The sequence below is a fragment of the Canis aureus genome, chromosome 32, assembly GCF_053574225.1.
Source record: "Canis aureus isolate CA01 chromosome 32, VMU_Caureus_v.1.0, whole genome shotgun sequence".
Lineage (NCBI taxonomy): Eukaryota > Metazoa > Chordata > Mammalia > Carnivora > Canidae > Canis > Canis aureus.
Window position 1 is genome coordinate 9,605,877 of NC_135642.1, and position 18,701 is coordinate 9,624,577.

Consider the following 18,701-nt stretch of genomic DNA (forward strand, 5'->3'; position numbering starts at 1 on the left):
TGCAAATCTATAGAGACCATATTACAATGTCAAGGCGATGGCAAAATGTAAGTCTAGAGAGACCATTTTACAATGTCAAGACAATGGTAAAACAATGTCGCTAAAAGATTATGGAGACCACATTGCCATGTTAAATTACAACGTCAAAACATCATCATTGTAAGTCTTTAGAGATCATGTACCTTTTTAAAGATAACAGCAAAACAATGGGACTTGAAATAGCAAACAATGAAACAAAGAAATTTTATGAAAGTTCCTGTTACTACCAAGAGAAGGTGGTAAAAATGTAGAGGCAAGTCAAAAGGTTGTTAAAGAAACATAAACAATGACAAGCTCTAAGATTGTGCAGTACATGCAGTTAGCATTCAACTTCATCCTTGCTTTCAAGAGAATAGTTTCTCAAGTGGTGATGCTCTAAACTTCAGAACTAGAGCGGCAAAGAAGTTTATCTCAAGGTAAAAAGGAAAGAGATGAAAAAACAAGTCAGGGATGAAAGATGATGAGGTATTAGACCCATGTGAACAGTTGATTGATAGAACTACAATCTCATTCTGTTCTCTAAATACCTAGTTTATTGTTCTAATAATTCAGGTGAGTTGTCTGCATGGCATGAATTTCACAAATCCTTGTTTTCTGACTCCTGCTTTGTCTGTAACCTTTGTTTGGGATGTGGCATCCATTGCTCACTGTTTAACCTAGATTCAGCTAACAGTTATTGCTATGTGTCAATCACCGTGTCAGGCACTGTGCGTGAAATGGATCATACCTCCCTCTTATGCAGGTGGGAAGAGTAAGGTAACTACCCATACAAGGTGGTGTCAACAAATGAGGTATGGAAAGAGGGGTTTCTAACAGCAGCCCTGCTGCCCCTCTGCTTTATGAATTTGGGCACCACCTGACCACACTATGTTCAGGGTTCTCTGTTGATAAAATAGGGAGAATACACATGTGGTAGTACTTACATTCTAGAAACTAGACTGGAAATAGAAGGCTGTGCACCTTCGAACAAGAGGCTCAGCTTCTCTGGGTTTAATCATCTGTGAAATGAAGGTGTTGACTGTGGTCACTAAGGTCCTTCTCTCGTCCTACATTTGGTGTTTAGAATTAACTGAAATGTTTATGGTAGTTATGAACAATTAACTGTCAAAACTATTATCATAACCTTTCCCACCACACACTCAAGACAGATGCCATTCTTTACAGGATTTGATTTTTTTTTTTACAGGATTTAATTTATGTTAAGATTCTTACAAGTGAATTTGCTACAGACTTTTAAGTAAATACTCACGTACATGATCATGTACACACAACCCATCTGCCATTTTGACCTCCCCCTTTCATAGGCTCATTCTTACTCAGTGCTCCATAATTATCAGTCTTCTCTCAAAGCTTGCAATGTCTAATATTCACCAGACCATAGAAGTCTCTGTTCACACCAATCCTTCAAAGCAATTCCATTGATTCTTACTAAGGTGAATTCTTTACCCAACTCCATGCTTCAACTCCTTTAATCTGTTCTTCCTGTGAAAGCTGGAATGAAATCACTAAAATAAAAATATGGTAGTTCTTTCTTTAAAATCCTCTGATGGCTCCTCCTTGTCTACAACATGCACACATGCATGCACACGTAAAATAATACCTCTTCATGACATGGAAACCCTTAGGATTAGTCTCCTGTAGAGTACTCCGGTCTTATCTAGCTCTTTTGTACCTAATTCCAGTTTTCTTTTTAACTTCCTTGGTTCTTTAACAAAATGTTCCTTCCGTATGTTATTATAAACTTTATTACAAAATTGTAATTGTTACACATACTTTGTTCCTTTTTTATTCATACAAAAATGAATATGATAAAATCAAACTTAAAAACTGTGATAAATTAGTGTTGAAGAAATTATACTTCAACCTATGTAGAAGCATGGAACCCAAAAAGTTCTGTGGTTACATAAATGAATAGCTCTGACCTTTCTATACATCTTTACTCCTATAATCTCTCCTTCCATATCTAGTTGTTATGTTATTTTGGAAGTAAGGCCCATGATTGAAAGGATTACATCAGGATTAGTACTAGTGACATGAGTTCCTCAATAATCATTGATTTACTTGTGCATCCTAGAGAATTTAACGTACCTCTACAACAAGCACATGCATTTGGAAATATGTTATTTCAAAATACTAAAAACTGCACTTACCCTCCTGACAACAGTGTCATTTTTAGGAGTAGAGGCATTATTTTTATTTTCTTTAAGGCAGTAAGTACCTTGCTGCCCCAGTTTGGTTGGCTCCCCTTTCCTCAGTTTACTCATCTGTAACATGGGGATTAAAAAATACCTATTGTGGGACGTCCGGGTGGTTCGGCGGTTGAGTGCCTGCCTTTGGCCCAGGGCGTGATCCTGGAGTCCCAGGATTGAGTCCCACATCAGGCTTCCTGCATGGAATCTGCTTCTCTCTCTCTCTCTGTCTCTGCCTCTCTTTTTCTGTGTCTCACGAATAAATAAATAAAATATTTAAAAAAATAAAAAAAATACCTATTGCTTGAGTTATCTGGGGATTAAATGAATTAATGCCTAAAAGCTCTGGGTACAATGCCTGGTACTGAGTAAAAACTTACTAAAGATGAAATGTTTTTCTCTCAAGAAATCAGAATTTTCTGAGAAAAAATAATATTTTAAATCGGAGATAATATACTTTCTGTTGAGGCTCTCTTTCCTACCATGGTCAACTTTGGAAAGAGGATTTGTTATTAGTCATTTATTCACTGATATTATCCACAAACATTGTTGTATCTCTTTCTAATTTCATATTTCTGAAATGAGAATCTCATTCCTTAGTGAAGCCATTCAATTATCAGCAATTGTAACAGGATGATTTTGGAAAGAAGGATCCCTCTTGGAAAACTCAAGAAAATGCTTTACTCCATTATCATAGAAGGATCCTGTGGCTATCACAACCCAACTTGTTTCTGTCTCACTGGTACTTGCTGGGAAAATTTTGTATTATGCTACTTCCTATAAATTTGTATTTCTTATATTGCGATTGAAGAGCTAAGAAAAGATATATGGGACTGTTCTCTCTCCCTTTTCCTAGTATCTACATATCCTGGTTTAATATCTTGGGAATACATGAAATATCAAGTATAGAAACTACTTCTGTTATATGGTTTTCCCAGCAGGTTTCAAAAAATAGTCATTGGATAAACCATTGATCTCACTACAAGACTGATGGAGTCATCCTGTAAAAAAATAAATCTGACATAAATCAAATGAGTATTATTTATTAAATAACTAATTTATCCTATTTCCACTATGTCTCCCAAAGCCCCAATAAATAAATGCTCTGTGGGATAAAAGTTCTAACTTTCTTCTTTTTCTCAAGAATTTTTGCTTGCAGGTTTAAGACTCTTTATTTGTTTGTTACAATAATAACTGGAACGTGAAACTGAGTTTTAACTGGTTTTCCTTTGAAGGGGGAGCTCAGTGCTCTGCTTGAAAAGAAGTTTTCTACTCCCTTGAAATATCTTTATTATAGTAGAAACTTATGAATGAACAAAGACCAAGAGATAAAATTAGGAAGTTATACATTGAATGTAGGACATCAAATACAAACAAGGACTTAGTCAGAGGTACTGTTATTCTGACACAATTATGGACTAAGATAAAAAGTGATGGAGGGATTTTCCACAACTCATTAGAGCAACAACACAGATGTTTTTGGTTGGATCTTGTAGAAGTATAACTCATTTTCCTCTACAATATTCATATTCCCATTACAATTCTCTAACTCTAGGACATATTTTATTTTGATGCCTTTCTTTTTAAAGTTTATTTTAAAATAATTTTAAATGTACAGAAAAGTCGCCAAAAGAGTATAGAGTGTTTCGGCGTACCTTTCATCCAGCTTCCTCTACCTGTCCTATACAACTGTAGTACAGGTATCAAAGCCAGGAACTGCGAGGGGTATAACACTACTAATTAAACTAGAGACTTAATTTGAATTTCCCTAATTGTTCCACTAAGGTTCTTTTCCAGGTTCAGAGTCTAATACAGGATTTTATATTGCATTTACTTGTCATGTCTCCTTAGTGTCCCCCAGTCTGTAACAGTTCCTTGAACAATCCTGGTCTTTTATGATCTTGAGACTTTTGAAGGGTCTAGACAGTTCTTTGGTTAAACATTTCTCAATTTGGGTTTGTCTGCTGTTGGCTCATAACTAGGTTGAGGCTGTATATATTTTGGCAATACTACTAGCCACAATGATGCACCATATCAGGGTACTTAATGTCAATATGTCTTATTACTGATGATGCTAATCTTGATCACTCGGTTAGGCGGTATTTGCCAGGTTTCCCTATTATAAAGTTATAATTTTTCTTGCTGTAATCAACAAATATCTTGGAGCAGATACTTTGAAACTATTCAAATTCTTATCTAATGACTTTAGCACCCATTGATGGGTTTTATCTACAATGATTATTCCTGGGTTTGTCTGCTAGATGGTGGTTTTTGCATTTCCTTCATTCCATTCACATGTATTAATTAGGATTCTTCTTCACAGATGAGCTGCCTTTTCTCATTTCTTTATTTATAAAATTATTTAATTGTATCAGTATAGACTTCTAGGTGTTTATTTTATTCTATGCCTTACAATCCAGTACTATCATTACTTTTTTTTTTTTTTTTTTTTTTTTTTTTTTTTTTTTTTTTGCTCAAATTTTTCCAGCTTTGGCCATTGGGAGTTCTTTCACACTGGCCCCTGTGTTACTTCCCTTCACTTTTAACCACTTCTTTACTTTTTATCACCAAAGCTATTCCAGGATAATCTTATTCTTCCCAGTCAGTGCGCTTCCCTAAGGAGACTGGTTTCCCTTTATTGGAGGGAATGGTGTTTATTCCCACTATTGAAGAATGGTGGTTAGAAATCAAGATCTGGGTGTTAGGTACGCTTGTTGGCCATGGGTACCATTGCTTTCAGGACCTCTAAGGGGACAGAGCTTGTATATATATATACAAGCTTGCATTCACATTTATGTTTATTTCCATATCTTTCTGTGTGCATGCAATGAAAACATGAGTTCATACTTCTATTTCTGTCTCACATCCAAAACCACAGGGTTCATTCTAGTTTTCTTTCCTTATCTGTAACCTTTTCTCTACTTATGAGAAACCTGACTCTCATTATCTATATAACATTTACTTATTTATTTTTAGTCTACATGTGAGGTTGTTTTAGGTTTGCTAACCCATATCCCCAGAAGAACCATATTTAGTATTGTGAATACAGTGTTTGTGCACAGTTCTTTTGGTCTTTAGTCTCCAACTGTCCAAACCGGACACTGCTTCCTCAGTTACATAGGGTAGTTCTTTTCTTCCACTTCAGTGTGGTTGTGTTGCTTATTTGAAATATAGTTATACAGTCATATTTATTTGCTATAGTTTGCATTTGACTCTGGATTTCTCCATATCCTAGACAATTTTAATTAATTATCTTTTTGAAATGTGAACTAATACTATGGTTCCAAAATTCAGAGCTATACAAAATGGTATTCTCAGCTAGGTGTCAGACCCTCTCTATCTCGATTCATTCCTATTCCACCTTTCTTCTGCCACTTTTACACTTACCCCTTCAATAGAACCAAGCTTTTTAGTTTCTGGTTCATCTTTCTCTCTTTTTCAAAAATGTATAGATATATGTACAGTTTCTTATATCCCCTTCTTTCTTACTAATCTTGATACTCTTTATTTTTATTTCTTCATTTTTTTAGTTTCACATTTTTATTTAAATTCCAATTAGTTAATACACAGTGCAATATTAGTTTCAGGTGTAGAATTTAGTGTTTCATCACTTACGTACAATATCCGGTGCTCAGCACAAGTATCTGTATCCTTGATATATGTTCTTTTCCTGAGATTTGATAATTGCCTGAAGATTTTATAAACTGTCTTCCAGATCATTACCATCAGAACTTCAAGTGATCAATGACCCTGTCAGATAATGTCTCATTATTTCAGATAATGATTTTTGGTAGCCCTAACTTGACTAAAGCTTCTTGTTATTATTATTTATTTAAGATGGCTATGCATCCATTGCTTGCATTTGATTTCATCTTCAGAGACTTTACCATCCTGAGAAACAGATCACAAAAAGATCGTTTTCACTAAAAAAAAAAAAAAAAAAAAATTAGAAATAGCAGGCTTCATTCAGCTTCAGACTTCATCTCCTAAGAAGAAGCCAGGTAGCACAAGCGTTTTCTGTTCTTGACCACATCTAATCTAGTCCTTAACTTGCATGGCATGCAGCATCTCCATTTTTACATGGCTATGGGAACAGATTCTTTACAAAGAAAGCAGCAGGCACACCATCAAATGACATTTCATTCTTTCTTTAATGATCCATTTCTTTGCTCTTGGAACAAGTCTGTAAAGATTACAAGTGTGTCTCGGGGGAAAAAAAATAAAAGTATAGTAGAGCCAAAACTTGAGCAAGTTCACAAAGAATCATAAGGGGGTGGACGAGGTATTAGAATATAAATAGAAAGTACAGTATTAGCTCCAAACAAATGCTTTCAAAGTCTTTGTGTGCACTGACAGCTTCAGATATTTGATGTAAATGAATTTTTCCCTAGAAACAATGGAATCTGTAGCTTGTGGTGGCAGTGTTTCTTTTCGAAACCTTGCTTTTCTTTTCTTTTTTTTTTCTTTCTTTCTTTCTCTCTTTTTTTTTTTTTTTTTTGTTCCTGAGGTGAAAGCAGAGCTAACTTAGGTATGTATTTGCATCAGAAAGACTCCCCAGCAGCATCTATACTAGTCAGTGATCATTTTTTCATTATTTTAGGTACCTACTTGTTCGCAATTTTTCTTTTTAAGCCCCCTGCTCTCCTCTCCACAAAGCACAAACAGTCACTGTCACACAGAGACACAGACACAACTCAAATGATGACGGTAATTGACATTGCCATTTTCATAGAATATTACTAGGTGAAGCCTATATTCATTCACACTACCTGTGTTTTATGCTTATTGAAATCCCATCAATTCGTGAAAATCTACTCATCTCCATTAGTGCTTCCATTTATCTATGTGTTTATGCCAGAAATGTGAGAGCAATTACTGGCACCTCCTCTGTCCCACAGAACCCCGAGCCCAATCAATTCATCATTAGATCTTCTGGAATCACCCTATAAAATATATCTTAAATCTGTCCTCTTTTCCTAACTTGTTGCTGCCATTCTAGTCCAAGCTCTTTTTCTTGCTTGCATATCTGACTTCCCCTGCTCCTGTGTAATTTCACCTCCAGAAGAACCAGAATGATTTCTTGAAATTTAATCTTGCCATTCTGCTGATTAAATGGCCCTTGCCCAGCCCACACTGGCCATGGCTTTTGAGGGGCACTTAGGATAGACTCTGAAATCTTTACAAGACACACGGGAAGTTGTATGTTGTGCCCACTGCTTGCCCTGCCACATCCTTTCACTCTACTCTTCTCTGGCTCTCTGGTTATGTCCGCTCTGTACTCTTTGTTAGTTCTCAGACCAAAAAAACACATTTTTTTTTTCACGTCTCAGCACCTGAAAAGTTCTTGCCTCCCTCTCTTCACCTAGTTCCTACTAATCCTTTAGGACACTTCCTCAAGGATCTAATTCCCAAGCTAAATCTCAACTCCCTAGTATATTCTCTCCTACTCCCCTGTAACTTCCTGTAGAACAACCACCACAACTTCAAATTATTTAGATGCTTAGATTCGTATCTTCTTGTTCACTGTATATTCCAGACCTGACACAGTGCCCAGCATATGGTAAATGCTCAATAAATATTTGTCAAATAAATTATGTTAATTGTATGCACAGCCTCAGACCGTTAACTGCACTGTTAGGGAAAATCATAAAAACTAGTGAATCATATATCACTTTCTCGCAAAGCATTTTGCATACACCTTGGTTTTCAAATGAATGACTAGCAACCCACCCTCATGACCATTATCATGAAGCACCCCCTCCTGGAACTGGCCCACCTGCTTGGCTCTTCCAGCTGGCCACCTTTTGAATAAGCAGTGGCAGAGCCCACTTTTGTAGGGTGATTTGTAGGATGCCTGGAAATATGACCAGTTTCACTTCCACTAGCAATACCACGAGGTCCTCAATTTTTAGCTTATCGCATTAGAAAGTCCCTACAGCAAAATTGTTGTTTGGAGAAATAATATGTTAGCCATTATTGGTGATTATTGTCATGCCTCAAGACAGAATGGCCAGGTAGTCAGAGATCAGGATGTTCAAGAGGAAGAGACATAATATAGGTACATTTTGATTGAGGAAGAACTCTAAATGCCAAAAAACATTAAGGCATTCTCTTGAGGTGGGTCTAATGAGGAATTTGGGCATCATTATTTCACAGAGAAACGTAGGGGTGGGTTGCTAGGTGTCTATCAAGGAAGCTGGATCATCCGAGGCATGTTGAAAACAGTGCAGATGGACATTTACGGGAACAAGAGTTTAGAAGACGCATTAAGAAATTATACTTCTCTTTTTAGCTTGGCTTTGCCTGTCAAACTTCATCCTCACACGGAATGTTAAGCATTTGTTTTTCTTGAGGAAAACAGACAGCCTTGATCATAAAGATACAAAGGCAGTAAGACTGCCTGTGCTGGATGGTGAGCTCAAACTTTCACATCTCTCTGCTTTCATCACTGTGCCTGAACTCGGTGCTCCTGAACTGGCCCTCATCCCCTGGTTCCAGACCTGAGATGACCTCATTTGACCTGGGCAGGGACCTAAGTTTCAGCTTCCCCAGCCTGCTTTGCTGACTCTAACTTTGGATCGAATACTTTTCTGTAGGGGCTTGCTTCCGGCATTCCTCCACCAGGACTCTATGTAGACTTCTCAGAGTCTCTCGGTATAATGAGTCTGATCTCTTTCTTATCACCTTGCTTTTGTAGTTTATCAAATGCTTTCAAGACTATTTTCTCATCTGATCATTATAGCAATCTTGTGAAATAGAAATACATTTTATAAATGAGGAAACTGGTTCCCTTTTCAGATGAGGTTGACTTGTTCTTTTCTCTTTTCCTGGACTTAATTATTGCTAATAGAATACTAACTGACTCTGATGAGGCAGGTAATAGCCCCTTGGGCCAGCTGCCAATGTAAAATGACTCAAATGGAAACTAACTAAAACAAGGATGGAATGTTCTAGAATACCTGAAAACCACAAATCCATAATCTTCAAAGCCACAGAAAGCTGGCCTATGTTGAGATGGATTTAGCAGGGTATCATGACCACCGTGGAATAAAAGATGGCAATAGTGGCCACTCAAGTGATATTGAGGACTTCTCTAGAGCATTCAAAAAGACTAGGGATGTTTCTTGAGTTGGCATTCTGGTCAAAGAGAGTCTGGATTCAGTGAGCCATCATCTAAAGCTGAAATTAGCTTCTGTTATTTACCAGGATTTTAAATTCAGTTCAGCAAGTGACTCCAGGCTGTTTTGGCAAACATTACAAACTTGCCACTCTTTTCTCCATTTGGCACAGGGCAGAAAGCATATGCAAAGGCTGCCAACATTCCTCTATGTGCTGGTTTTAACATAAATGGGGATTGGAGCAATGATACAGAAAAAAGCCAATCATATAAACCCAGAGCAAAAATGGTACACTTGAAAAACTTAGTGGGTATTTTCATGGTAATTTCATCTCTGAATCTAATTAAGTTCTCCATAGGCTTTTAGGCAAACATAGCATTTTCTAAAATTACTCCCAAGTTAGCCATATTCACCAGCATTCTTCTCAAAGTAAGTTGTATATGTAGCATATATATACAAATTATTCTACATAGTGAAAATCCACATGTAACCATGTTTTCTGGTCAAAATTCGCCATGTGCTCTTTTGAGAATATTTTTATACATATGCAATATCTTCCTTTCAATGTTTACCTGCAAAACTTCATTTTGTTTTTTTGTTTTTTCTTGTTGTTTTTAGAAAAATGATGTTTGTATTTCTCTGTACTTGTGCATCCTTTGCATCTGAAGAGCACTTAATATCTTTCGGATTGTAATATATTTACATTGTTCATAGCAATGCCATCCATTTGCTGGTTTAAGGCACAGAGGTCATTTCCCACTCATTTTTTATATTCCCCAAATGAATAAGACCATATAGTGTTTGTCCTTCTCCGATTGACTTATTTCACTCAGCATAATACCCTCCAGTTCCATCCACGAATTCATCTGAATTCCTTTTCTATAAAATAGGATAATTAAAATTCAGAAAAATTAGGTGCTCCGAAGCATAATGAATCAGCAGCAGAGAAAAGAGGAAGAGAATTCATTTATTTAGGGCTTTCCATATACTAGATATAAGGGATCTCTTGCATTATCTAATTCAGTCCTCACCACAACTCTGTGAGACAGGTATTATTTCTGCTTAACAGACAAGGGAACTGAGGCTCAAAGGGATTAAGTGATTTGCCCAAGATCACACAGTTAAGTGGCAGAGCTGAATTATAATCTAAATCTATCTGTCTGAGAGCCCTCCATTATGCATGTGGTCCCTTAGATCTGAACCAGGACTCTACCAAGATCAAGTATTTTCCTCAATCTGTCCTTTGGAATACACAATCCTTTAAGGCAACTCTCACAAATGATGTTCAATAGAAGCCATGCTGTTATCTGTTCTCTGGGGGTGGGGGGCGTGCTAACTTTAATCTGGTTTTCCAAGTTATGTGTTCCTTGCTTTTTTATAGATCTACTCCAGAAATTGTGTAGAGGGGCCAATGGGAGCTGTGATTTGCTATGTCATGAATATCAAATCAGTGAGTCATAATTTGATTTGTAACAGAAGTACTCAGTGCTCTCCTAGAAGTGCACAGCTTTAGACTCCACAGTTAACTGTGATCTCTCTGACAGGTCCAGGGGCTAGTGCTTTCTGTTCCCGAACCCCTTCCTTGTGATTACTCTGAAGAGGCAACAGTCCCACAGGGGACTTCTGGGTTTCTGAGCAATGCAATTTAGGTAGCAATGCAAGGGAGAACAGTGAACCAGAAGTTTACTTTGGTCACATAGAGTTGGACAGATTTTGAATATATGTTTTCCAGAAATGGTTACAACTGTTTCTCCCACCCCGCTCAACAATTCTGATGACATGATTTTAACATTCCGCCCATGGAGAGGTGGGCTGTACAGTTGCTCCCTTAAATCTAGACTGGCCTGTGACTGTGGCAGAAGGATGCTCTGTGGCTTGAAAACTTAGATTTTTAAAAGTGATACAGCATCTGCCTGGTTCTTGTGCAATGCCATCCTTGGAAACCAGTCCCCATGCTGCGAGGAAGTCCAAGCAACTTCTGGAGAGACCTACATGGAGATATCCATGTGGAGAAGAACGAAGGCCCCCACTTTCTCAACTCTGGCAGAGTTTCCAGCTGACAGCTAATGTTAACTTGTCAGTTAAGGTGAGTGAGCCAACTTGGAAGCAGATCCTACAACCCCCAGTTGAGCCACCTCAGCTGATGTGTGTGGAGGAATATAAGTCTACCCACAGCACCCTGCCCAGGTTACATGTTTTAGAAATCAACAGTAATAAGATACTGTACAACTATGACCTCGTGGAGGTTATAAACTGGTTATTTTCCATCACTTTTAGATGTGGCTCACAACTGAGTTAAATAAATGTTTTTATTTTAAGTCACTAGATTTTGAGGTAGTTTGCAACTGGAACAGAGAGCAAACCATAGACATAAAAAATAATGGAGAATCATTGAGAAGTAGCTTAAGTATACAAAGAGCTTAGATAGGTAAAGTTATACCCAGGTCTCATAAATTCCTACAGTTAAACACAGAAGAAATTTTTAGTTAGTTCTTTGCCTCTAAAGGTGAAATTTATGTAGTTGTGTATTTGGTACAAAATACCCAGTAAGCATGTCTAGTCAGAGAGTTTATCCCTGCTCATTCCTTTGAAAAATGCAACATATACTAAATATGCCATGGACTCCAGAGACAGAGAATTCAAAGAAGATAGAAGAAAAGGAAAACATTTATAATACGGCTTGATATGTTCATGTGCATAAATGCAACAGTAATGACAATATCGTTTTGGGACTATACCATTCAATCTTTTTATAAACTCAAAGATATTACACAAGTTTTTTAGTACACAACACTATAGACTAAAATGTTTTTTTTTGTTTGTTTGTTATTTGTTTATTTAAGGTGCTAGCACTCTGTGATAGCTTTTCACAGTTAGGAAACTGTTTCTGTAAAATGTTGTTCTATTTTTGTGCATTCTTTTTTTTGCCTCTCCTCAACTAGGTCCTTTCACTTCTATATCTCCATCCTTCTTGCTTTCCAAGACTCTAGTCAATTTTCACTCTAAAAACATTACAGCTAAAGTATTTCTCAAGTCATTCCAACCATTGTGCTTATACTATTCATTGACTTCCTGTAAATTATCCTTCCCATTTCTCACATTTATTTTCATAATAATAAACATTTATTGAAGTCATACTATGTCCCAGGTATCCTGATGTCGTCTTCATGGTTCTCATTCCTCTCTGCTTCTGTTTTTATCACCTAAATTTCAATTCTTTGTTTTGTAACCTAAATTCTTCTCTTGTAACCAGTCTTTTCATATCACCCAATAGCTTCCTTTTAATCCTACCCTCAAGTTTATTTTATTTTATTTTTTTCAAGTTTATTTTAAAACTATTTTAAATTGAGGACTATTTTGCTAGGGCTTACAATCCTCCCAGGTAGCCACCTCAGACTTCCTATCCCCACCCTTTTCCAGTCAACTTGCACAGTTCTTTCTGTTTGCTTCTCTCCTTCTTACTCTGGCAATTACTGGAGACATGCAATAATTTATCTTGTTTGTCTTGTCTCTCCAAGAATTTAAATTTAAATTATATTTCTTCAAAAACAGCCTATTGGTTTAAACTCTTCTCATTTGTTTCATAATGTGGTCAAAGACAAAAAATGACACGTACTTAACAAAATGGAAAAACAAATGTCCTTATGATTAATCTGTTGAATTTGCAAATGAGGGATACTCTATATACAGGAAATAGATTATGGATATTAGAAATGGACATGAGGTAAAATGTATTCATTTTAACACATCTTATTTCTTATTAACATATTTAAGTGTGAGTTGTTCTGAACTCTTCAATCTTACACATACACGGAAAAGAAGGGATCTATAAAAACACAATATTTTAAAAGGTAGATCAATAGAAGATATGGTCTTTAATTTTTAAATATTTAAATTCTAGAATAGTTACTAATCTCTTTAGATTTTTTCATCAATAAAATACTCAGATTTACATGAATAAGTTACATATTTTGGAAATTAATGGTAATAAGATACTGTACAACTATGAGCTCATGGAGGTTATAAATTGGTTATTTTCCAATCACTTATAGATGTGGCTCACATAATTATCCTTCCTCACTTTTCACCTTATATATTCTCATATATTAGAGGGCTTTCCAACAATCATCCTGTTTCTTCTCATTATGTAGAGTTGCTTTTCAGTGTTGTTGAAAATGGTGTTGAAAAGAGGACAAGCATTGTCAGCTAGTGATGCTAATTGCTGCCCACAGCTGGAGAAATGAGGCAGAGATGGGTCCTCTGCATACCTTAATGCTAGACCCCTCCCCCTTCATCTAAATGGTTTACAACATTCTTGCTAATGGTCTACACCCCAACTTGGGAAACCATCAGAGTCAAAACACATCTATTGCTTGTTATCTAGTGAAAGGGGCACTTTGAGAGCAGAACCAAAAATTAAGCATGCTGAACTACTCATGTTTTTTAATTTCTTGCGTAACTGAGACAATGGGTTGCTTTTGTTGTGGCACAAAGTGAAGCCCGGATTTCACAAAGCTTTTATTAGGATAGGCTCCTTCTGCTGTGAGAGTAGAGAACTGTGTGAGCCCCAGGTCAAGACTTTTGTCAAATGGCTTTCTGTTGTGCCCAGAGTAACACTGTTGTAGCTTAGTGAGTATCTCATCTGGAGATAGAGGCAAGAGATTCCAAGTCGGTGTAATCTGCCTTGAACCAGGCATGGTAATACTGGGTATGAGATTCAGGGGAGGACTACATATCATAAAGTTTGACAATCTGTCATTACATCACATCAGAATTCACATAGTTTAGCTAGTTCTGATGGGTACCTAAGCATAATCATTTATAATCGCACTGTCCAGTATGATATCTACTAGCCAGCTGTGGCTATTAAGCACTTGAAATGTGGCAAGTTTGAAATGAGATGTGCTGTACACAAAGACTTAGTTCAAAGAGAAGAGAGTGATATAATATTTTTTTAATAATGAATGAAGGTTGCAGTAATATTTTAGATATACTGAAGTAAATAAAATGTATTGTTACAGTGAAATATTCATCTGTTTTTGCACTTTGTAAAGTGCAGCTGCTAGAAAATTTAAAATAATCTATGTAGGGGATCCCTGGGTGGCTCAGTGGTTTAGCGCCTGCCTTTGGTGCAGAGCGTGATCCTGGAGGCCCGGATCGAGTCCTACATCAGCCTCCCTGCATGGAGTCTGCTTCTCTGACTGTGTCTCTGCCTCTCTTGCTCTCTCTGTGTCTCTCGTGAAAAAATAAATAAAATCTTAAAAAAAAATAATCTGTGTAGTCACATGTCATTTAATTGGGCAATGCTGGTTTGGAAATTTCTAGTAAGGCAGAGTCTGCTTTCAGTGTTGGCTTTAATCCTTTGATTTCTCTAAGGCTCAGATTCCTTCTTGCATAATAGTAGTACTCACCATACTGTTTTCATGAGGATTAATTGAGATAATGTTGGTAAAGCAAGTTAACTAGCAAATTACCTGGTACAAAATAAAGACTTAATAAATGTTGAAAATATAAGCCTAAGACTAATATTCCAGAAATCTAGATTCTCCTCTCATTACTAACCATTCATGTGCCATTGAAGGAGTCACTTATTCTCTCTGGCTCAGTTTACTTAACTGTAAGATTATAGGTTTGTATAAAATATTTTAAATGAATTCATCCAAAATATTTTGTCTTTCACGGTTCCAAGAACTAAGTGTATCAGTGTGTTGGTAAGGTGTGTATTACTTAAGGGGAGACATGATAAAACAATGAAAAAGATATTGTAGTAGAAATCCAGTTATGTCTGCTAAGTTTACTCTGTTCCCCATTCTGGAGACTTCCTTCTCTACTATGCCCTTATAGTCAGAGCACCATGTTAGTATGATGTGTCTGTCCCCTGGTCACAGTTGATTGTTGGAGGAGTAGGCACTTTCCTTTCCTGGGAATTGTATTTGAGGCGAGGAGTTTCCAAATTGATCTGGCTTATTCTTTAGCGGAGGTGATGTTAACTGGAGAGTTATCAGTAATGTCCATTTTCCAACTCTGTGAACTGAGAAAGAGATGGTAGTCTATGGTATTTATAGCTAGTCTATGGTATTTGCAAAGAATGATGCAGATGCACAGAGAAGCAGGAGCCAGAGGGAAAAAGAGACGACCTCTTGGTTCCTTGTAATCCTCCAGTCCAGCACTCAACCCCTTCCTGAAACTGGGCTGCATCCTTTCCTTATGCTGTGGGAGCTATCCACAGGTTCTTAAATAAAACACCACAAAACACAATTCTCTTTGCTGACATTCGTTCAAAGAGATTTCCTTAATATGCAAACTAAAATGCTTTAACTCATTTGGACATGGTCCTTATATCTAAGCTCATGGTCTAATGGAGGAAACAGGCTCACAAACCAGTCACTTAACACAATGCAAGATATTATAAGGGACCACAGAGGGAGAACAAGAAAGAGACTGATGCAGCTGAGGAAGGCGTCACCCCAAAAGTAACATTTGAGATGGGTCTTAGGAGAACAGAGGAAGCTTTCCCAGAAAGAGAAGGAAGGGAGGACATTTCTAGGGATAGGTAAATACGAGTACAAAGTATGAAAAAGAGTGTTCCATCTAGGAATTAACAAGTAGATTGATTACTAGGCCAAAGGATCTATTGGGATTTTTCAGGGTCTCAATTTACTTTTAATTCTAAGTTTCCTTAGGAATTTATAGGACAGAATGGGAGGGGGACAAACAGTGACCTTGGAATAAGGAGACTTGCCTCTTGTCCTAGCCCTGACATGGATTAACAGTATCGCTTTGGGTAATTTGTATCATTTCTTTGGGAACCGGTTTCCTCATTTAGAGAATGAGAAGATGGATACATTATCTCTATGGTCCCTTTCAGCTCAAAATTCTGTGATTCTGTTACAAATCAAATACAAAACTTTGTCACTGCTGACAAAGCATTTCTACTAGATTTGACTGGAGCAATGATTTCATTTAGATATGTTTCCTTTCTGTCAAAACAGTGTGATGTGATATACACTACATCAAAGAAGTCTTGGCCCAAAGACTTATTTCACAAACTAGGGAATTAAGAAAGTGAATTTCAATAACTAGAGTCATCCCTGAGCATAACATAGTTAGTCCTTCCATGCTTTACTTCGTTCACCTGTGCAATGGGCCCAAAGACATTGATCATATATACCTGGGTATCTTAAAGTCAATGAATGGTTGAGTTCCTTGGAGGAGAAAAATGATTCTTATTTGACTATGAAAAACAGAAAGTATTTCTCTTGAGGGTGTCTATAAGAATGCTTTTATAAAAATTGTAGTTATTTAAATGATATGATATAAGGTGGTCATAGGAATGGCAGATTTGCAAAAAATCACATGCTTCCAAATTCAGTGTATTTCTTTCATACGTGTCTTTTATATTCTCTTCTAACTTGTCTTTGGATATCACAAGAGGGAATTCTTATTCTTTCTCACTACACCACTGAGATGATCTTTTGACAGCTTGGTCTTTGAGGTTTTCTCTGTTTATATCCAAGGACAAATGCTCCACAGGAACAAGTGACACATATGTTGTTTGCTGGACACAACTGCCACCAGGCTTGGGTGTAATTGCTATGTGTAATGGAGACACAGACAAGAGGATGGGGATTATAGACATAGGTGAGGTTGAATAATAAATAGCTAATTACAATCACAACAATGAGTAAGAGGATGATAGAAAAAGGAAGCAGCACATTTCTGTGACTGTGACATGTCTAGCTTTATGTTTGCCATGTTCTTTTGAGACCTCTTTCAAAATATATAGATGCCGAAATTTGAGTTTCATTGTTGGTGAAGTACTAGTTTTCTTGATTATCAATACCAAGAAACTGACTAGCATTCTATAGTTTGCAGTGAAATTGCCCAGTACACAATTTCTATGCTTACATTTATGTTATGATATAATCTGTGGATAACACTCTTATCTACCTGTGATTGGTGGGAACAAACAGCACTTTAAAAATCTGTATGAAAGTGTTAGAGAGGGACTGTGGGCCGCCGGGGTCGGTGAAGGATCTCAAGATGGCTGGGCGAAAACTTGCTCTAAAAACCATTGACTGGGTAGCTTTTGGGGAGATCATACCCCGAAACCAGAAGGCCATTGCCAACTCCTTGAAATCCTGGAATGAGATGCTTACCTCCAGGTTGGCTACTCTTCCTGAGAAACCACCTGCTATCGACTGGGCTTACTACAAGGCCAATGTGGCAAAGGCTGGCTTGGTAGATGACTTTGAGAAGAAGTTTAATGCCCTGAAGGTTCCTGTGCCAGAGGATAAATACACTGTCCAGGTGGATGCTGAGGAAAAAGAAGATGTGAAAAGCTGTGCTGAGTTTTTGTCCCTCTCAAAGGCCAGGATTGAAGAATATGAAAAAGAGCTGGAGAAGATGAAGAACATAATTCCATTTGATCAGATGACCATTGAGGACCTGAATGAAGTCTTCCCAGAAACCAAATTAGACAAGAAGAAGTATCCTTATTGGCCTCACAAGCCAATTGAAAATTTATAAACTTGAGTTGAGGAGAAAGCCCCGGCCCTCATATTATAAACATTGGACATTAAAAATAATGATACGGTAAAAAAAAAAAAAAAAAAAGAAAGTGAGAAAGTGTTAGAGATTTGTTTTATATGGTTTAATTTGGTTTTAGTTTCCTAACGGTGAACTGCTGATGTTATGAGTTTGGAAAAGTTTATGGGAAGATGTTAAAAGTGACAATCCTGCAATTGGGAAAGAAGGAAATCTATACTGTGCCAGATATTATATTGCATATTTTCATATACATTAGTGGGTATTCAGACAGTTTAAGTTGCCAAAAATAACCCAGTCAGTAAGCAATGGGATCATAATTCTGAACCTAAGTACATCTGACTTTCCTTACATTTGAGAGGGGATGACAATTCTTATTGAAGGATTTATGAATCAGTATCCATAATTATTCAACTATATCATAATGAATTTTTAAAATCTGCCTTTTAATGTTGGTAGTATATATATTTATAAATTTCTATTAGCTCTATTCCCCCCTCTCCCACCATTCCTAATACTCCACTCAAAACTAGCAGGGTTCCCAAAGCCTGGGATAGGAGCCAATCAATGTTCATTATCCATTTCATGCAGACAATGGCACGCAGAAAAAAACAGTGTAGACAGCAGAACCCAGACAGTAAGTAAGCTAAGACACTTGCCAACTCAGTGAATTCAGGAAAGAGATTAATCACTATGAGAGATTATATGAGCACAACACTTTCCTATTTTGAGCTTCCTCCTCCACCATTTTCCCTGCTGTCCACCCTACTGCCCTCCCAAAGTCATTAGAACACAACTGCTGAGCAGC

At 37.1% G+C, this 18,701-nt stretch overlaps 1 protein-coding gene across 14 annotated transcripts in view; it reads right to left on the reverse strand.

The window, feature by feature from the left end:
* Positions 1-18,701, reverse strand: part of LOC144302962 (uncharacterized) — a 776,799-nt gene that overhangs the window by 246,780 nt on the left and 511,318 nt on the right. For 8 of the 14 annotated variants that reach the window (XR_013369975.1, XR_013369973.1, XR_013369999.1 and 5 more), the window contains one exon: positions 963-1,037. The exons of the other annotated variants lie outside the window; for them this stretch is intronic. The gene's annotated coding sequence lies outside the window, so the exon portion shown is untranslated. The remainder of the gene's footprint in view (positions 1-962; positions 1,038-18,701) is intronic. 14 annotated transcript variants of the gene reach the window in all.